Here is a 15,653-nt window from a genome sequence, read left to right on the forward strand (position 1 = left end):
ATCCTGTATGGTCTCTTAGATATTGGCCCTGTGCCTGACAAAAGCTCAATCAAAAACTCAATGTTGGCATGCCTGGCAACTCCTCTGGAAATAAATCAGGAAAAATCCTTTACCACCGGTACTTCCTCCTGTACAACTCCTGTTAGGGAATTTACTTGAGTCCTCTTAGGCACATGTCGGGATACATACTTGATCCTTCTTCCTTCTGGGGTGGTAAGAAAAATCGACTTACTGGCGCAATCGATGTTTCCTCCATACATCGACAGCCAATCCATACCTAGAATTACATCCAAACCTTGTGATTCCAAAATGATCAAATCCGAGGGAAACACATGCCTACCTATACTCAATGGCACTTGAAAACACCCTCGGCTGGCCATATACTCCGCTCCTGGTGAGCTTACTAGCATAGGTGTTCTAAGAACCTTAGTGGGCAGGTTATACTTATCCACAAATCCCCGTGAGATGTATGAATGCGATGCACCAGTATCAAAAAGAACGTTTGCAGTAAAAGACTTAACCAAAAACTTACCGATTACTGCATCCGGCTGCTCTTCAACCTCCTCCACATTAACGTAGTTCACCTGTCCCCTATTGAAAGGGATCGGCTTCTTCCCCAAGCTTCCATTGCCATTGCCATTCTGGGATTCAGGACATTCATTGGCATAATGTCCAGTCTTCTGGCACTTAAAGCAAGTGACTTGGCTCAGGTCTCTCTTGGCTGGGGTTGATGGGTTGGTATGGTTCTGGCCGTTGCTTCCTCCATTCCCATTACCATTCTTGGGGCCATTATGATTGTGCGAGCTTCCTCCCCCATGAGTATGCTGAAAAGGTCCTCCCGGTTTAGGGGTAAAACGCGGCTTCTGCTACGCTCCAGAATTGTACTTCCCTTGTCCATACTTCCTCTTGCAGTTCTCAATCTGCTGCTGCTTCCCTTCAATCATAAGAGCACGATCTACCAACTCCTGGTAGTTGTTGAAGCTTGCTACCATAAAGTGCATGACCAACTCATCATTCAGTCCTTCCAGAAACTTCTCCTGCTTGGCTGCATCCGTAGCAACGTCATCTGGGGCATAACGTGCTAGCTTACTAAAGTCATCCACATACTGGCCAACTGTCCATCCTCCTTGGCGCAAGTTGCGAAACTCACGCTTCTTCATGGCCATAGCTCCTGCTAAAACATGGGCAGTACGGAAAGCCTGCTGAAACTGGTCCCATGTGACAGTGTCGATAGGGTAAGTGGCTGTGAAATTCTCCCACCATGATGCTGCGGGTCCATCAAGCTGATGCGCGGCAAATTTCACCTTTTCCGCTTCTGTGCATCCTGCCGTGGTCAACTCCCTTGCTTTCTTGCGAAGCCAATCGTGTGGTACTATAGGCTCAGTGCTACTGGAGAACACCGGCGAATTCAACCTAAGAAAACGGATTAAGTGATCAACAGGTGGTGGTGGTGGTGGGTTGTTGTTGTTCCCCTGATTCTGATTCTGGACTAGCAACTGCATCAACGTATTCTGCTGCTGGATCAACTGAGTGAGCTCTGGTGGGAAGGTAAATCTGGGGTCACGTCTCGGAGGCATCTGATGGGTTTAGAAAAGATGAGATTTAAGAATAGACAGTGGTCTAGAGAGAAAACACTACCCATATGCACATGAGGCAAATGCAAACAATTCACTTCATTCAATCAAACAAGGGCATACAATCGGTCTAACTATCGCAAAAGTGCTCGGACTACTCTATTTACATGGTGGAATACTACTACTGATGGGGAGGTCTACTAGAAATATTCTTCAGTTGCAGACTCCATGATATCTGCTCTAGCTTCATCAACATAGTCATCATCGCCATCGTCTGGGTCCGAGTCGGTGTTGTCGATGATGATGTAGTCTTCCGGGCGAATCTCCTTGGGTTCTTCGTCTTCTTCTACTGGTGTGGGGTCTCCCATGAATATTCCGATCTTCTTGATCAGGTCGTCATTCTTCTCCACTAATACTTCGATTTCCTCCATGTAATCTTCACGTGTGGCCTTGAGTTCTTCCTCCAGTTCCGTGATTCTTGTCCTTGCCTTCTTCAGATCTATCATGTCTGCGCACATCTGATTCTCCTGACATCGAATGTGCTGGTTTAACTCCTGGATGAAAGCTGCGATTGATCTATCCTTCCTGGTGCTGATCATCTCCCAGTGCTCATCTCGACGCCCACAAATCTGGTAGATAGCATCCTTGAGATCATTACGGTAAACTTCTCCAATACGCCCCATGGCGATGTGAGCTGCCATGCTCTTTCCTAGACCCCAGGTAGGTGCATCAATGGGAAACTCTATGGGCTCAGTGACTGGCATGAACATCCTTCCTGGAACTTGAACTTGAATCATCCAGCGCTCCTCTTCAGGTAAAGTGGCGTTGTAGGTTCCGGTGAAGCTTGGTACTTCGATGTTCAGGTATCTAGTGACTTCCTTCAAGTGACGTCCAAAGGGTGTATCTTCATCTGGTTGCATGAACTTGTTCCTTGCATCCGCCATCCTAAAAGAGTAGAAAAGATGAGAAGTCAGAAATGAGAAGAGTGAGTAGTGATCTAGGGCTTTAGCTTAGTGGTCGTGCCCTACAGTCAGCGTGTGCTATGATACCATCTTGTAGCGACCAGACCTCAAACGGTCCGATCTCTGTGCTTCAGTGTCATCCCTGGATCAGTAATGCTGACACGCACAGTACTTGAATGGATTTATAACAGAGTAGCAATCACACACTTAGTACATCGAATGTCTCAAAAGAGAACTTATTACAATAAATATGGCTTAAGGTCATCTAATGACGATAATAGAGGAAGGCTTGGAAGATAAGTGAGTCCATCAACTCCAACGGCATCACTGAGTATAGAACCACGATCTAAAGGCACCTTACTCGTTGTCTGAAAAGTCTGCAACATGAACGTTGCAGCCCGAAACGGGTCAGCACATGGAATATGCTGGCAATGTAACACATAGAGAGTAATGAAAGAATAAGGCTATACTACATGCATATTTGGCTGGTGGAAAGCTCTATGGTTACAGTTTTGCGTAAAGCCAATTTTTCCCTACTACAAAGGAATAAATTTTATTTAACTATCATGGTAGTTGTTAAACATTGAGAGTGTAGACACCCTCTCAATCCCAATTAAGCATCATCATTAAAACCCAACAATATTAATTAAAGTAACATGATGAGATTCACATGATAATCCAAGTACTAGATACTCAAGTTGTCCATAACCAGGGACACGGCTAACCATGATTAGTTTGTACACTCTGCAGAGGTTTGCGCACTTTTCCCCACAAGACTCGATCTCCTCCGTTGGATTTCTCGCACTGCATGGTGTTTGAGAAACGGATGACCGAGACATAGTCTTTCAGAAGTGCTAGCACCTTATGACTGGGTAGACCGTTACACCTACTTTCCCCTACATCTGCTAGTCTACCACTGTAAGAGTTTGCACGACTTAATCAACTATGCTAGAGCCCATAGTAGCTTGTGGCTGCACAAGGAAGTTTCTAGTAAAGAAAAACAAACAATCGCTGGAATACCCAGGTGCCTCAATCCACCCAGATGTGTGTTTAAGTTGCCACCTTAAATAAACCATTAATTTAACAATCTCACATCTGTCATGGATACACTCACCCGATCCACATCTACTAGCATAGCATGGCAATATAAGCAAACGTAGAAGTAACTCCCAAAGGTTTGATAATAAAACAGGTAATAGGTACTACCTCATCTACTTCCCAAAACCCCAATTTAATTAGATCCTATCATGCAATGTTTGAGGATTGATCTAATGCAATAAAAACTGGGTAGTAGGAGGTATGATCAAAGTGTTACTTGCCTTGCTGATGATCCGCGAAACCTAGCGATTTGAAGTAGCAAGCGGCGCACTCCGGGTACTCTATCGCAAACAAACAAGCATACAATAAGTACTCATCTAATGCACGGTAAAACTCAAATAATAGATCTAACCAGAAAGTTCAACTTAAGAACTCCGGTTTGCAAAAAGAATCAAATCGAACGAAGAAACGAAAGTCAAACGATGAAAGAAACAGGCTTCGTTTACTAATCTGGATCTAAGTCAAATTCTACAGAGGCAAAAACTTGTTTGAGTTGGTTAAACGGAAAGAGGGTTTCGAGATGAAACTCCAGGCGCTTGAATCGCCTGATTCCGATAAACGAGCGAAAAGTTATACTAGAATGAAAATCGGATCAGGAATCGCGATCAGAAATAATCGCGGAATAACCGAGAAAAAGAAAAACGACGAACAGATTAACGAATGAACGTTCGTTATCTGGGACTAAACAATGAACGCGTTCGTTAAAATGAACGAACGAGCGAACGCTTGCTAAATAACTAAACCGAAAAAACCCGATCTAACTAAAAAAACGGATCTAAAAAAACCAATCAAAAAACCGGCGAAAACCGAACGGTTTTCTAGGAAAAACCGGCGGCGGCGGGCGGGGTCAACCTCGGCGACGGCGGTGGGGTCAGCGGGCGGCGGCGGCGGGGCGGCGACAGGGCAGCGGGGCGGCGGCGACGGCTGGCTAGGGTTAGGGTTCCGGTGCGGCGGCTGGGCTAACGGGCTCGGGGTCAGCGCTGTATAAAGGCCCGGCTGGAGGAGTCCGGGCCAAAACCGGCTCTAAGTCGGTTTGCGTTTTTTTAAATAATTAGGCGCAGAAAAACAAATAAAAGAAATACTAAACGGACTCCAAAAATCCCAAAATAAATTTTCCCCGGCTTCTAAAATCAAGCCGAACATGATGAACATTTATTTGGGGCCTAAATGCAATTTTGAAAAATGCGCATTTTCCTAAATTCAAATAAAATAGCAAATAACTCCAAAATAAAATCTTATTTGATTTTATTATTAAATCCTCAATATTTCTTTATTTTGGGAAAGTCTTTTTATTCCCTCTCACATATTTTTATAATAGAAATAATTGAAGATAAAATAAATAAAATCAAATGATCCTATTTTTCAAAATTTGAGAAAACTCAAATATGAAAATAACGAAATCCCCAACTCTCTTGAAGGGTCCTTGAGTTGCGTAGAATTTCTAGGATCAAACCAAAGCAAATAAAATATGATATGCAGTGATGATCTAATGTATAACATTCCAAATTGAAAATTTGGGATGTTACAAAACTCAAGCAATATGATATAAACCCCATCTTTTTATCCTCGATGGCAACAATAAAATACGTGCCTTGCTGCCCGTGCTATCACTGGGAAAGGACACCATAAGATTGAACCCAAAGCTAAGCACTTCTCCCATTGCAAGAAAGATCAATCTAGTAGGCCAAACCAAACTGATAATTCGAAGAGACTTGCAAAGATATTTAAATCATGCATAAAAGAATTCAAAGAAGAATCAAATATTTTTCATAGATAATCTTGATCATAAACCCGCAATTCATCGGATCTCGACAAACACACCGCAAAAATAATTACATCAAATAGATCTCCAAGAGAATCGAGGAGAACTTTGTATTGAGATCCAAAGAGAGAGAAGAAGCCATCTAGCTAATAACTATGACCCGAAGGTCTGTGGTAAACTACTCACACATCATTAGAGAGGCTATGGTGTTGATGTAGAAGCCCTCTATGATCGATTCCCCCTCCGGCGGAGCGCTAGAAAAGGCCCCAAGATGGGATCTCACGGGTACAGAATATTGCAGCTATGGAAATAGGGTTTCGTGGGCTCCTAGATGTTTTCAGGGTATATGAGTATATATAGGTGAAATAAGTAGGTCGGTGGAGCTGCGAGGGGCCCACAAGGGTGGGAGGTGCGCCTGCCCCCCCTGGGCGCGCCCTCCTACCTCCTGGCCGCCTTGCTACTTTCTTGACGTCCAGTCCAAGTCTCCTGGACCACGTTTGTTCCAGAAAAGATCCTCGCGAAGGTTTCATTCCGTTTGGATTCCGTTTGATATTCCTTTTCTGCGAAACACTGAAATAGGCAAAAAAACAGAAATTTGCACCGGGCCTTCGGTTAATGGGTTAGTCCCAAAAATAGTATAAAAGTGCATAGTAAAGCCCATTAAACATCCAAAACATATAATATAATAGCATGGAACAATAAAAAATTATAGATACGTTGGAGACGTATCAGCCCCTGCCCCCGTATATAAAGGAGCAAGGGGGGAGGCCGGCCGGCCCTAGGGCGCGCAAAGGAGGGGAGGAATCCTCCTCCTAGTAGGAGTAGGATTCCTCCTTTCCTAGTCCTACTAGGATGGGGAAGGAAGGAGTGGGAGAGAGGAAGGAAGGGGGGGACCGCCACCCTCCCTTCTAGTCCAATTCGGACCCAAGGGGGAGGGGGGCGCGGCCTACCCTGGCAGCCCCTCTCTCTCTCCACTAAGGCCCATATAGGCCCACTAGTCCCCCCCTCCCTCGGGGGGGGGGGGGTTCCGGTAACCCTCCGGCACTTTCGTTCTCCCCAAAATCACCCGGGACACTTCTGGTGTCCGAATATAGCCGTCCAATATATCAATCTTTATGTCTTGACCATTTCGAGACTCCTCGTCATGTCCGTGATCATATCCGGGACCCCAAACTACCTTCGGTACATCAAAACACATAAACTCACAATACCGATCGTCACTGAACGTTAAGCGTGTGGACCCTACGGGTTCGAGAACTATGTAGACATGACCTAGACACGTCTCCGGTCTATAACTGTCGTGGGTTTGTGATGGCAGATGTCCTCGTGAAAGGACTTAGTCGTGGAGCCATCGCTACGGGTTAGCTTAAAGGGGGTTAAACTGGACAAGGGACACGCGTGATTTTATACTAGTTCGGCCCCTTCGATGAAGGTAAAAGCCTACGTCTAGTTGTGATTGGTATTGCTAGGGTTTTGATGACCAGGGAGTGAATCCGCTTTGCCTAGCTCTCGAGTTGTTGTATGTCGTCCGTAAACCGCGGCCGGGTCGTCCCTTTATATACATAGGTTGACGCCCGCCGATTTACAGAGTCCCGAGGCCGGATCATAAACGTGTACGGCTCGGTCTCTATTCCTCTAACTTACAATACAAGTTACATGACAGAGTCGGTTTACATCTATAGGCTTTAACCCGCCTTTGGGCCTTGGGCCTTCGTAAAGCGCCACCATCCTCATGTCTTCATGGGCTTCTATCTTCATGGAGCTAACCCGGCCATTCCCAGCTGGTTTACCTCCAGTAATCATATCCCCAACATTAGGCCCCAGATTGATTTGAACGTGTTCATGTCAATCTTCAATACTTAGAAAAATTCTTGCCCTGGCACCTTCGCATGAATCTAGTAAAGCGCCGTGATGTCATCCTTTAGATCCATAGTAAACCGTCATGACGTCATCTATCCATTGAAACCGAAGATACCCTTCATTAATGAATATCCAACCCTCGAGGCGACATCCTTATTAACTATCCATTTTAAGCTCCTCGATTTACGCACTTATCGCTTATCGGTTCACCTTATAAATAGGCCCAAGGGCCATTTTCTTTTCCCCCTTCACCTCCTTTGCTTCTTCTTACTCCTTGCGACGTCTCTGCACCCGAGCGCCACCGCTGTCGCCGAGCTTCGCCTCCGCCTCTCCATCAGCTGCTGCATCAACCTGGTTGCACCAGAGAGCTGCGGCGTGCCTCTGTTGCTTCAACTGTCGCTGTCAGTCCTTTCCTTTCCCCCTTTCACTACAAAAAATACACTTTCGTGATGATACGTGTTTGTCATAGTAGGTCGCGTTTTCTGTCATGCATGTACATCCATGACAAATTTATGACAGAATCAAGATAGTCATACCCGTGCTGTCGTAGAAGTGTTCCATGACATTGCCAAAATTATCATCACGGAAGTGTCCACTTCCATGATGATAAATCGTGCGTCACAGAAGTGCTTTCGTCAAGGGTGACCGACACGTGGCATCCACCGTAATGGAACCCCGTTAAGCTATCGGGTCGAATTTTGGATCCGATAACCCGTTAACAGCCACAACCAATGCCGATTTTCCACGTGTAAAATTCTCATTGGCTGACGGATCCACGCGTCAGCTCCGCGTTGGCACAAGTGTCACTCATCCAACGGTCGAGATGGGCCTATGATATGTTGACACGTGGACCGGCCCAAAAGTGGCCCACAAAGATTAAATGGGCCGGCCCAACCGAAGGCACATAAGATTTAGCGGACCATAATGGGCCGGCCCAGCTAAAGGCCCACAAAATTTAGCGAACCATAATGGGTTGGCCCAGCTAAAGGCCCACAAAATTTAGCGGACCATAATGGGCCGGCCCAGCTAAAGGCCCATAAGATTTTGCGGACCACAATGGGCCGGCCCAGCTAAAGGCCCACAAGATTCTGCCGACCATAATGGGCCGGCCCAGCTAAAGGCCCAACATTCTCTGTCAAATCGGACCGTCAACGGCCTGTCCTAAACGTGTCATCAACGCGGCCCATGGTCACTTCTGGCCCGTTAATAGTCCACTAAGTAATTTGGCCGAATTACTGCCCGGTGTATTTCCGGCCTGTTAAAGGTCCGGCTTCATTTGGGCCCATTTACAGGCCATCAAAACTTTTGGCCCATAAATGACCGTGAAGGATTTGGGTCATATTCGGCCATGTCTGACATTCGGCCTGTTAGAGGCCCACTATGGCTTTGGGCCACTTTCGGCCTGTTGTCATTTTCGGCCTGTTAACGCCGGACGTAAACCATGAGCCATATGTGGCCCAACGTCATATCGGGCCCATTAACTGCCCATATAAAAATGACGATAAGCTAGCCCGACCGAAGTTCTGGCCTGTTAAAGGCCCGTGTATTAGGTCGGTGCATTTACGGCCCGTCCGAATTTCGGCCTGTTAAAGTCCAGTGGGTTATTTGGCCCAATCAAGGCCCAATCTCACTTTTGGTCTATTAAAGGCCCATGTATTTTGTGGGCTCAAGATATTTACACCTGTAAATGGCCTATTTTTACCGAGGGCCCAAATTATGTTTAGGCCTGTTAAAGGCCAACTATGGGCACAGGCCTACCAGAAAAATATGAAAGCTTATGCTGATTTAGGCCCAGATATTTTTAGTGGGCTACATGCCAATTTCGGCCCGTAATCGTTTTTAGCCCAATTGGAATGGGCCCAGCGAATGTTGGCATGTTGGGCTCCTGCGAAGGTTTCAACCGAATACATTACTAAGATAAACCTACACTATACAAAAATAGCATCGTAATTACTGCAGCCTGAGGCAGCATCATAAATGTTGTATCACAACAAAATAAATTCCAACCATACAACAAAAGGCCTGTTGGCATAAAGTTTACAGTCCTTCCAGATAAAAGCACCATCAGATGTATAAAAGCACAGATCATTTGACCCGAGTGCTAATGTTTCAGGCTGTAGAATCTGATGGAGCAGCACGATCTCCACCTTTTTTCTGCCATTGCTCTTGAACAACGAAGCGAATGTCTGATAGTCTGGTTTCAAAACCATTCATATCTTGACAACATTTCTCAACCACTATTCTTGTTTCCGAAACAACGTCCATTAGGGATTGGACTTGTGTTTGGAGCACAAATATATCACTCTGTCTAGCAGGAAGATTTTGTTCAGTAGGCGATTTGGACGAGGTTACCTTGACAACCAACCCAGAATTACACAGGAAGGTGCCTTTTGCACTGTTAGTGGAGAGATACTGACGCACTGCAGCAAGAGGTGACATTGTGCCTGTAGTAGCCTCGTCACCTTCAGGTGGTTGTGGCTGTTCAATCATTTGTTCCATAGCTTCCTGAAAGTTTGAACTTGTAGATTAGTATACCAAATAAGTTACTAATGAGACAAAAACAAACAAACTAGGTTAAACGTTTATACATAACTTATTTTGGTGAACTACTGTAATACATTAGCATGTATTGTAATTCCAACTACATAATAAAATCACTTTCGGAACATATGTCCATGTAGCATGCCTACTATATTGTCTATTGCCTCACATTCGTTGACATCTAAGGATAAAGAGACATGTTTTAAAGTAGGATGAACATAGTATGACATCATTCATATCATGGGCAAACAGATATAAAACAAACAAGCTATTTTATCATTGTGTGCGCACGTGAACATAACAACTAGATTACAGATCAAGATCAAAAGAATATCCTTCATCTCTTTTAAACCATGTAAGGTGAAATGATACGTTAAGACAACTGTGAATAAAAGTGAACAGAGTAACTGACATTGGCTGCAAACCAAGTAGTTAAATGAACACATCACAGTACCAATCAGTTCAAGGCAGGAGGAGTAAGGACTTACAACATCGGCTTGAACTGGTGTGCTCATGCCCTTCATCTTGCTGGTGTGGCAATCGTTGAAGATTTGCACTGCATTCGGTTCAGGTTCTTTTTGGTCCGCACGGGATTTCCTATGTATTTGGAACAAGTCAATATAGATACGATAATATGGCACAAAAAAGAAGGAAGTAGCAGCTATTTACAAGAGCCTCAAAGTGTGCAATATAGCTACGAGATCCTGTGGTCTGTTGGAATTTCACTTTAGAACGGTTGGTTTTGTTCTTCAAACAGTTAGCCTAGAAGAAGATACACTTGTAAGGCACATACATAAATACAAGTTCAATATGTGGTATGATCAAATACATATAGCCTACCTGATACTTTGGATCAGACCAGTGTTTAACGAGGGCTGTCTAGTCTTCATCTGTAATATATTCAACTGGAGATGTTTGGGCGATTTCATTGTTAGCCTTGCCTTCAAGGTGAGATTTTCTAAGGTGGTACCGATACTGTCGCAGAGCAGACTGAAAAACATGAGCGCATGCTTGTCTAGTTGCATCATCTTTCGGATCCAACTTGAACCTCGTCTGTTGAAAAGAGAATGTGAGTCTTATTAGGAGGAAGCTAGAAAGTATGGGACAGAGCAAGACAATATTACTAATTGCGATGAATAACATTACTTACGGATAAATGGTCAAGGAAGGTGTTAAACTGGGTATTGTCTTTCTCATTCATGTACTGGATCCACGTTGGGAGGATACGTGCATGATACCTAACGGCAACGACTGCCTCTGATACTAACTTGGCTGAGTCTGTAGCATCACGTGGCCTTTTTAAACCTGCCTCAAAATGGATCTCCATTCTTCCTCCTTTAGATTTTGTTAATCTGTCAAGCATTATCCCTGATGTCTATTTCCGCTTGCGCCGTGGTGCTAGTTCAACAATGAATATGGAAAGTGTTAGTGTACATCAAACTGTGAGAGTACATATAAAGGAGCATGCAACTGCAACTTGACTCGGTCAGGTACCGTCTTGGTGTTGATGCTCATGAGGTTCATCTGATATTGCCAAGTCCTGTTGTGTCAGCAGGCTTCGGAAGTAGTGTTAGGTGTGAAGGCAGCTTGGGAACTGGCCAGTTTCGGAGCAAATGAATGAGTAACTGGTTGAGATGCTGGTACAGTTGAAGCGGATGCTGCAGCTGGTGGAGCAGGTGATACTGTGTTTGTAGATTTAGCCGGTGGACTTGGACCTTCTACTGCACTATAAGTACCAGTAGAATCTCGATGGCAGAACCTTTTTCGTTTCACCCGATGAGTAACAACACTCCCTACTGTATATTTTCCTTGCTCTTTTTTGACTTTGCCATGTCAAGCTGTACCCACAACACAAAAGAATAAAATCACTCTTCAGAACTCATTGATGCATGATATAGACAAGAAATACTTTGATGTAAGACAACCGTATGATGATGGAATATGTAAGAAAAACAGGACGGCATGAAATATTCACAGCTACGATGTGCAAACTAAGCAGAAGTATTTTCAAGAAAATAGAAGTAATGCAAGCTAGACACCATATGAAAGATGCAACCAATATTACTCTGCCAAGTTAAAAGTGTCTTGTCATAAGTGGCAATTTGAAAAATTAGAAGCAGTACAACGTAGAAATCAATGCAAGATGCAACCACTATCAAATTGCCATGTTAAAAGCGCCCAATCATGAGTGACTGATGCGGGATACACAACAACAGTACTTTGATGTAAGAACATGGTATGATAGATAGATGCAGTGTATTCTAGACACAGAAAGCCATGTCATATGCACATGTATAACGTATAAACTCAGTAGGTGCAATTTAATCAAAATAGAAGAAATACAGGCTAGACAACATATGCAACATGAAACCAATTATCACACTGTCAACTTAGAGCAAGCACCTGCGATGGTGGAGTACGGGAGATGAACTCATCATGTAGACTTGGGACTTCAACTTCATTAGGAGTAGCAGTGGCAAATCTAGAGAGTCTCTGTTTGCGTCAGTGCGGAGGACCACCAACATCCCCTAACTTAATCTTTTCCTTCCTATTTTCTGATATTGCCTTATGAAGTCAAAACCACAAGAAGATGAATAAAATTAGCTCTGCATAACTAGTTGATGCATGATACAGACGAACACTACTTTGATGTAAGGCAAGCGCATGATAGGAGGATGGAATATATACAAAAAAGACAGCGTTTCATATTCACACGTACGATAGGAGGATGGAATATGTATGAAAAAACAGTAAGCGGAAGGCATTTCAACAAAATTAGAAGAAATGAAAGCTAGGCACCATATGAACATGCAACCAATGTCACTCTATCAGGTAAAAAGTGTCTCGTCATAAGTGCCATTTCAAGAAATTAGAAGCAGTACAAGGTAGAAGACAATGCAAGATGCAACCTACATCACAGTCCCAAGTTAAATGTGTCTTATGGGTAAGTGATTGTTGCAGGTATAAGTTGTAAGCTACACATATGCAATTCAACATAATCAGAAGCAATACAAACTAGACATCATACGGAAAACGCAATCATGTATAACAGTTGCAAGTAAGAGCAAGCACCTGTGATGGTGGAGTAGGGGAGATGTGCTCATCATGTACACGTATGTTCTAGAAACAGGAACACGTGTCATATTCACAGGCATTATGTGTAAAGTAAGCAGATGCAATTCAAGTTAGAAGAAATACAAGCTAGACATCATACGCAACATGCAACCACATATAATAGTGTCAAGTTAGAGCAAGCACCTGTGATGGTGGAGTAGGGGAGATGTGCTCATCATCTACACAGCTACGTTGACTGTCCAGCCTTGTGTTGTCTTGCGAATCTTGTTGGGAGGATGGAGGAGTAGAATTTGTAGAGACCCCCTGTTTGAGTTGCTCTGAAGGACCACCATCATCCACTGCCGGACTAATTTCCTTCAGTTGTAATGATTTTGCATTGTGAAGTCAAACCGATAAGAAAAAGGAATAAAATTCACTCTTCAGAACTCATTCATGCATGATACTGACGAACACTACTCGGATGAAAGGAAAAAACATGATGCGAGGATGGAATATGTATGAAAAACAGGATGGTGTGACATATTCACACCTATGATGTGGTAACTAAGCAGAAGGCATTTCAACAAATTAGAAGCACTGCAAGCTAGACACCATATGAAACATTCAACCAATATCACTCTGCCAAGTTCAAACTGTATGGCGTTTCAACAAATTAGAAGCAGTACATGCTAGAAATCATATGCAAGACACAACCAATATCACAGTGGTGACTTAAAGGTGCCTTATCATAAGATATAGTATGTACCAAAAACAGGAAAGCGTGTCATATTCACATGTATCATGTGTAAGCTAAGCAGATACAGTTTACACTAATTAGGAGCAATACGAGCTAGACAACATATGCAACATGCAACCATATATCACACTGCCAAGTTAGAGCAAGCACCTTGGATGGTGGAGTAGGGGAGCGGAGACTTGGACCTTGTAATGCACTATCAGTACAAGGAGAATCGGTACAGATGCTCCGTTTATGTTGCTGCAGAGGACCACCATCATCACCTTCCTTACTCTTTTCCTTCCTCTTTCTTGATTTTGCCTTGTCAAGTCAAACCCACAAGAAAAAGGAATAAAATTTGCTCTTCAGAACTCATTGATGCATGATACTGACGAACACTACTTTCATGTAAGATGAACACTACATATCACACTGCCAAGTAAGAGCAAGCACCTGCGATGGTGGTGTGGGGGAATTGCGGTGATCAACTAGAGAGCTACGTTGACTATCTTCATTTAGCCTTGCTGTTTCTTGAGAATCATGTGGGGAGGATGACACTGCACTCTTTAAACGAGTATGGCGTCTCACAGAAACCCACCCGGGTGACTGTCTCATCATAAGTGATTGATGAGGGATACAAAAGAGCATTAGTTTGATGTATGAACATGGTTAATAGACATATGTAGTATGTATCAAAAACAGGAAGGCTTGTCATTATCAAAGGTATAATGTGTAAATTAAGCAGATGCAATTTAACCAAATTGGAAGCAATACAAGCTAGACACCATGTGCAACATGCAACCACATTTGACAGTGCAAAGTTAAAGCAAGCACCTGGGATGGTTGTGTGTGGCAATTGAGATCATCAACTGCAGAGCTAAGTTTACTGTCTCCAACTACTGACACTGCACCCGTTAGAGCGCTGGAATGCTTAGTGCTTATCTTCGAATTACACTGGAGCGACTTCTGTCTTTTCTTTTCTGCATTCATCAACACTGCGTCAGAGTCTGAAATACCCATGCATAAAAAAACAATAGTGTGAGTATGGGTGAAGTGTGTGCACAATTAGTACAGTGTAAAGGTAGCAGATAGCAGGTCGGTGAGAAATAAATGACGAGAGACATATGATAGCTCTACAACATGCATGGCACACTGAATTACTACAAGATTCTACGAAAATAACAGTCGACTGAAAGAAAATAGGTCAGTCCATTTTTTCTGCACCGTCCGATGTACAAAGAACGGGCAAATCGCCTTCATCTACCTCCAGTGAGTCAGTGTTGCCGATCTTCCTCGAAACGCCAGCAACCATCGGCCCAGTATTCCTCCCCTGCTTGCGCCCTCCCCTCGACCTCACCGCACCGCCCTGCTTGGCACCGCCCCCCGGCCATCCATTCAAGCCCCACCGACCTCCAGATCGGGCACAAGTAGCTCCTGCGCCCCACACTCCTATGATACACACCGATGCGCCGCTTCCCCGGGGAACATGCAGACTAGGTGCTCCGCGCGCCTAAGCGGGTGCTGCTTCTTTTAATTGCGGTTCGACTGACCCTGAATTGAAAGCCAGGCGGGCTACTGACCTCTAGCAAAGGTGAAATAGTAAAAGGGAGGACACCTTGTGCATTTAGTATCACGAAGAAGATGCAGTAAGAAGCGATCAACTATTTTCTTTCGTGGGATGAATACGGTGTGAGCGAAGACGTAAGATTTGCACGAATAAGGGAAGAGGAGTACCTCTTTCTGCTGGCAGTGCTGTGTCCTCCTTCTGTTTTTCCGACCATCTTCTTGTTGTTCACTGGAAAGCAGAAGTTGTGGAGGACGGTGCAGCCTTGGACGAACCCATGGCCAAGTTGTTGAGTGTGGTGCGGTGGCCGTCTGTCGGCGGCGGGGAAGCAGATCCGAGGCGGCGAACGACGGCGTAGCGGGAATAGCTCCGGTGCGGTGGACGGTTGCGACAGTGGAGCCGCATCAGTGAGGCGCAGGACGGCGTGGTAGGAGTGGTTCTGGTACGGTGCACGTCGGCGTCGGCATCATGGAGGCAGCTCTGCCTCGGCTTCAGCTGCTAA

The sequence above is a fragment of the Triticum urartu genome, chromosome 3A (assembly GCF_056163025.1).
Source record: "Triticum urartu cultivar PI428250 chromosome 3A, HENAU_Tu73, whole genome shotgun sequence".
Lineage (NCBI taxonomy): Eukaryota > Viridiplantae > Streptophyta > Magnoliopsida > Poales > Poaceae > Triticum > Triticum urartu.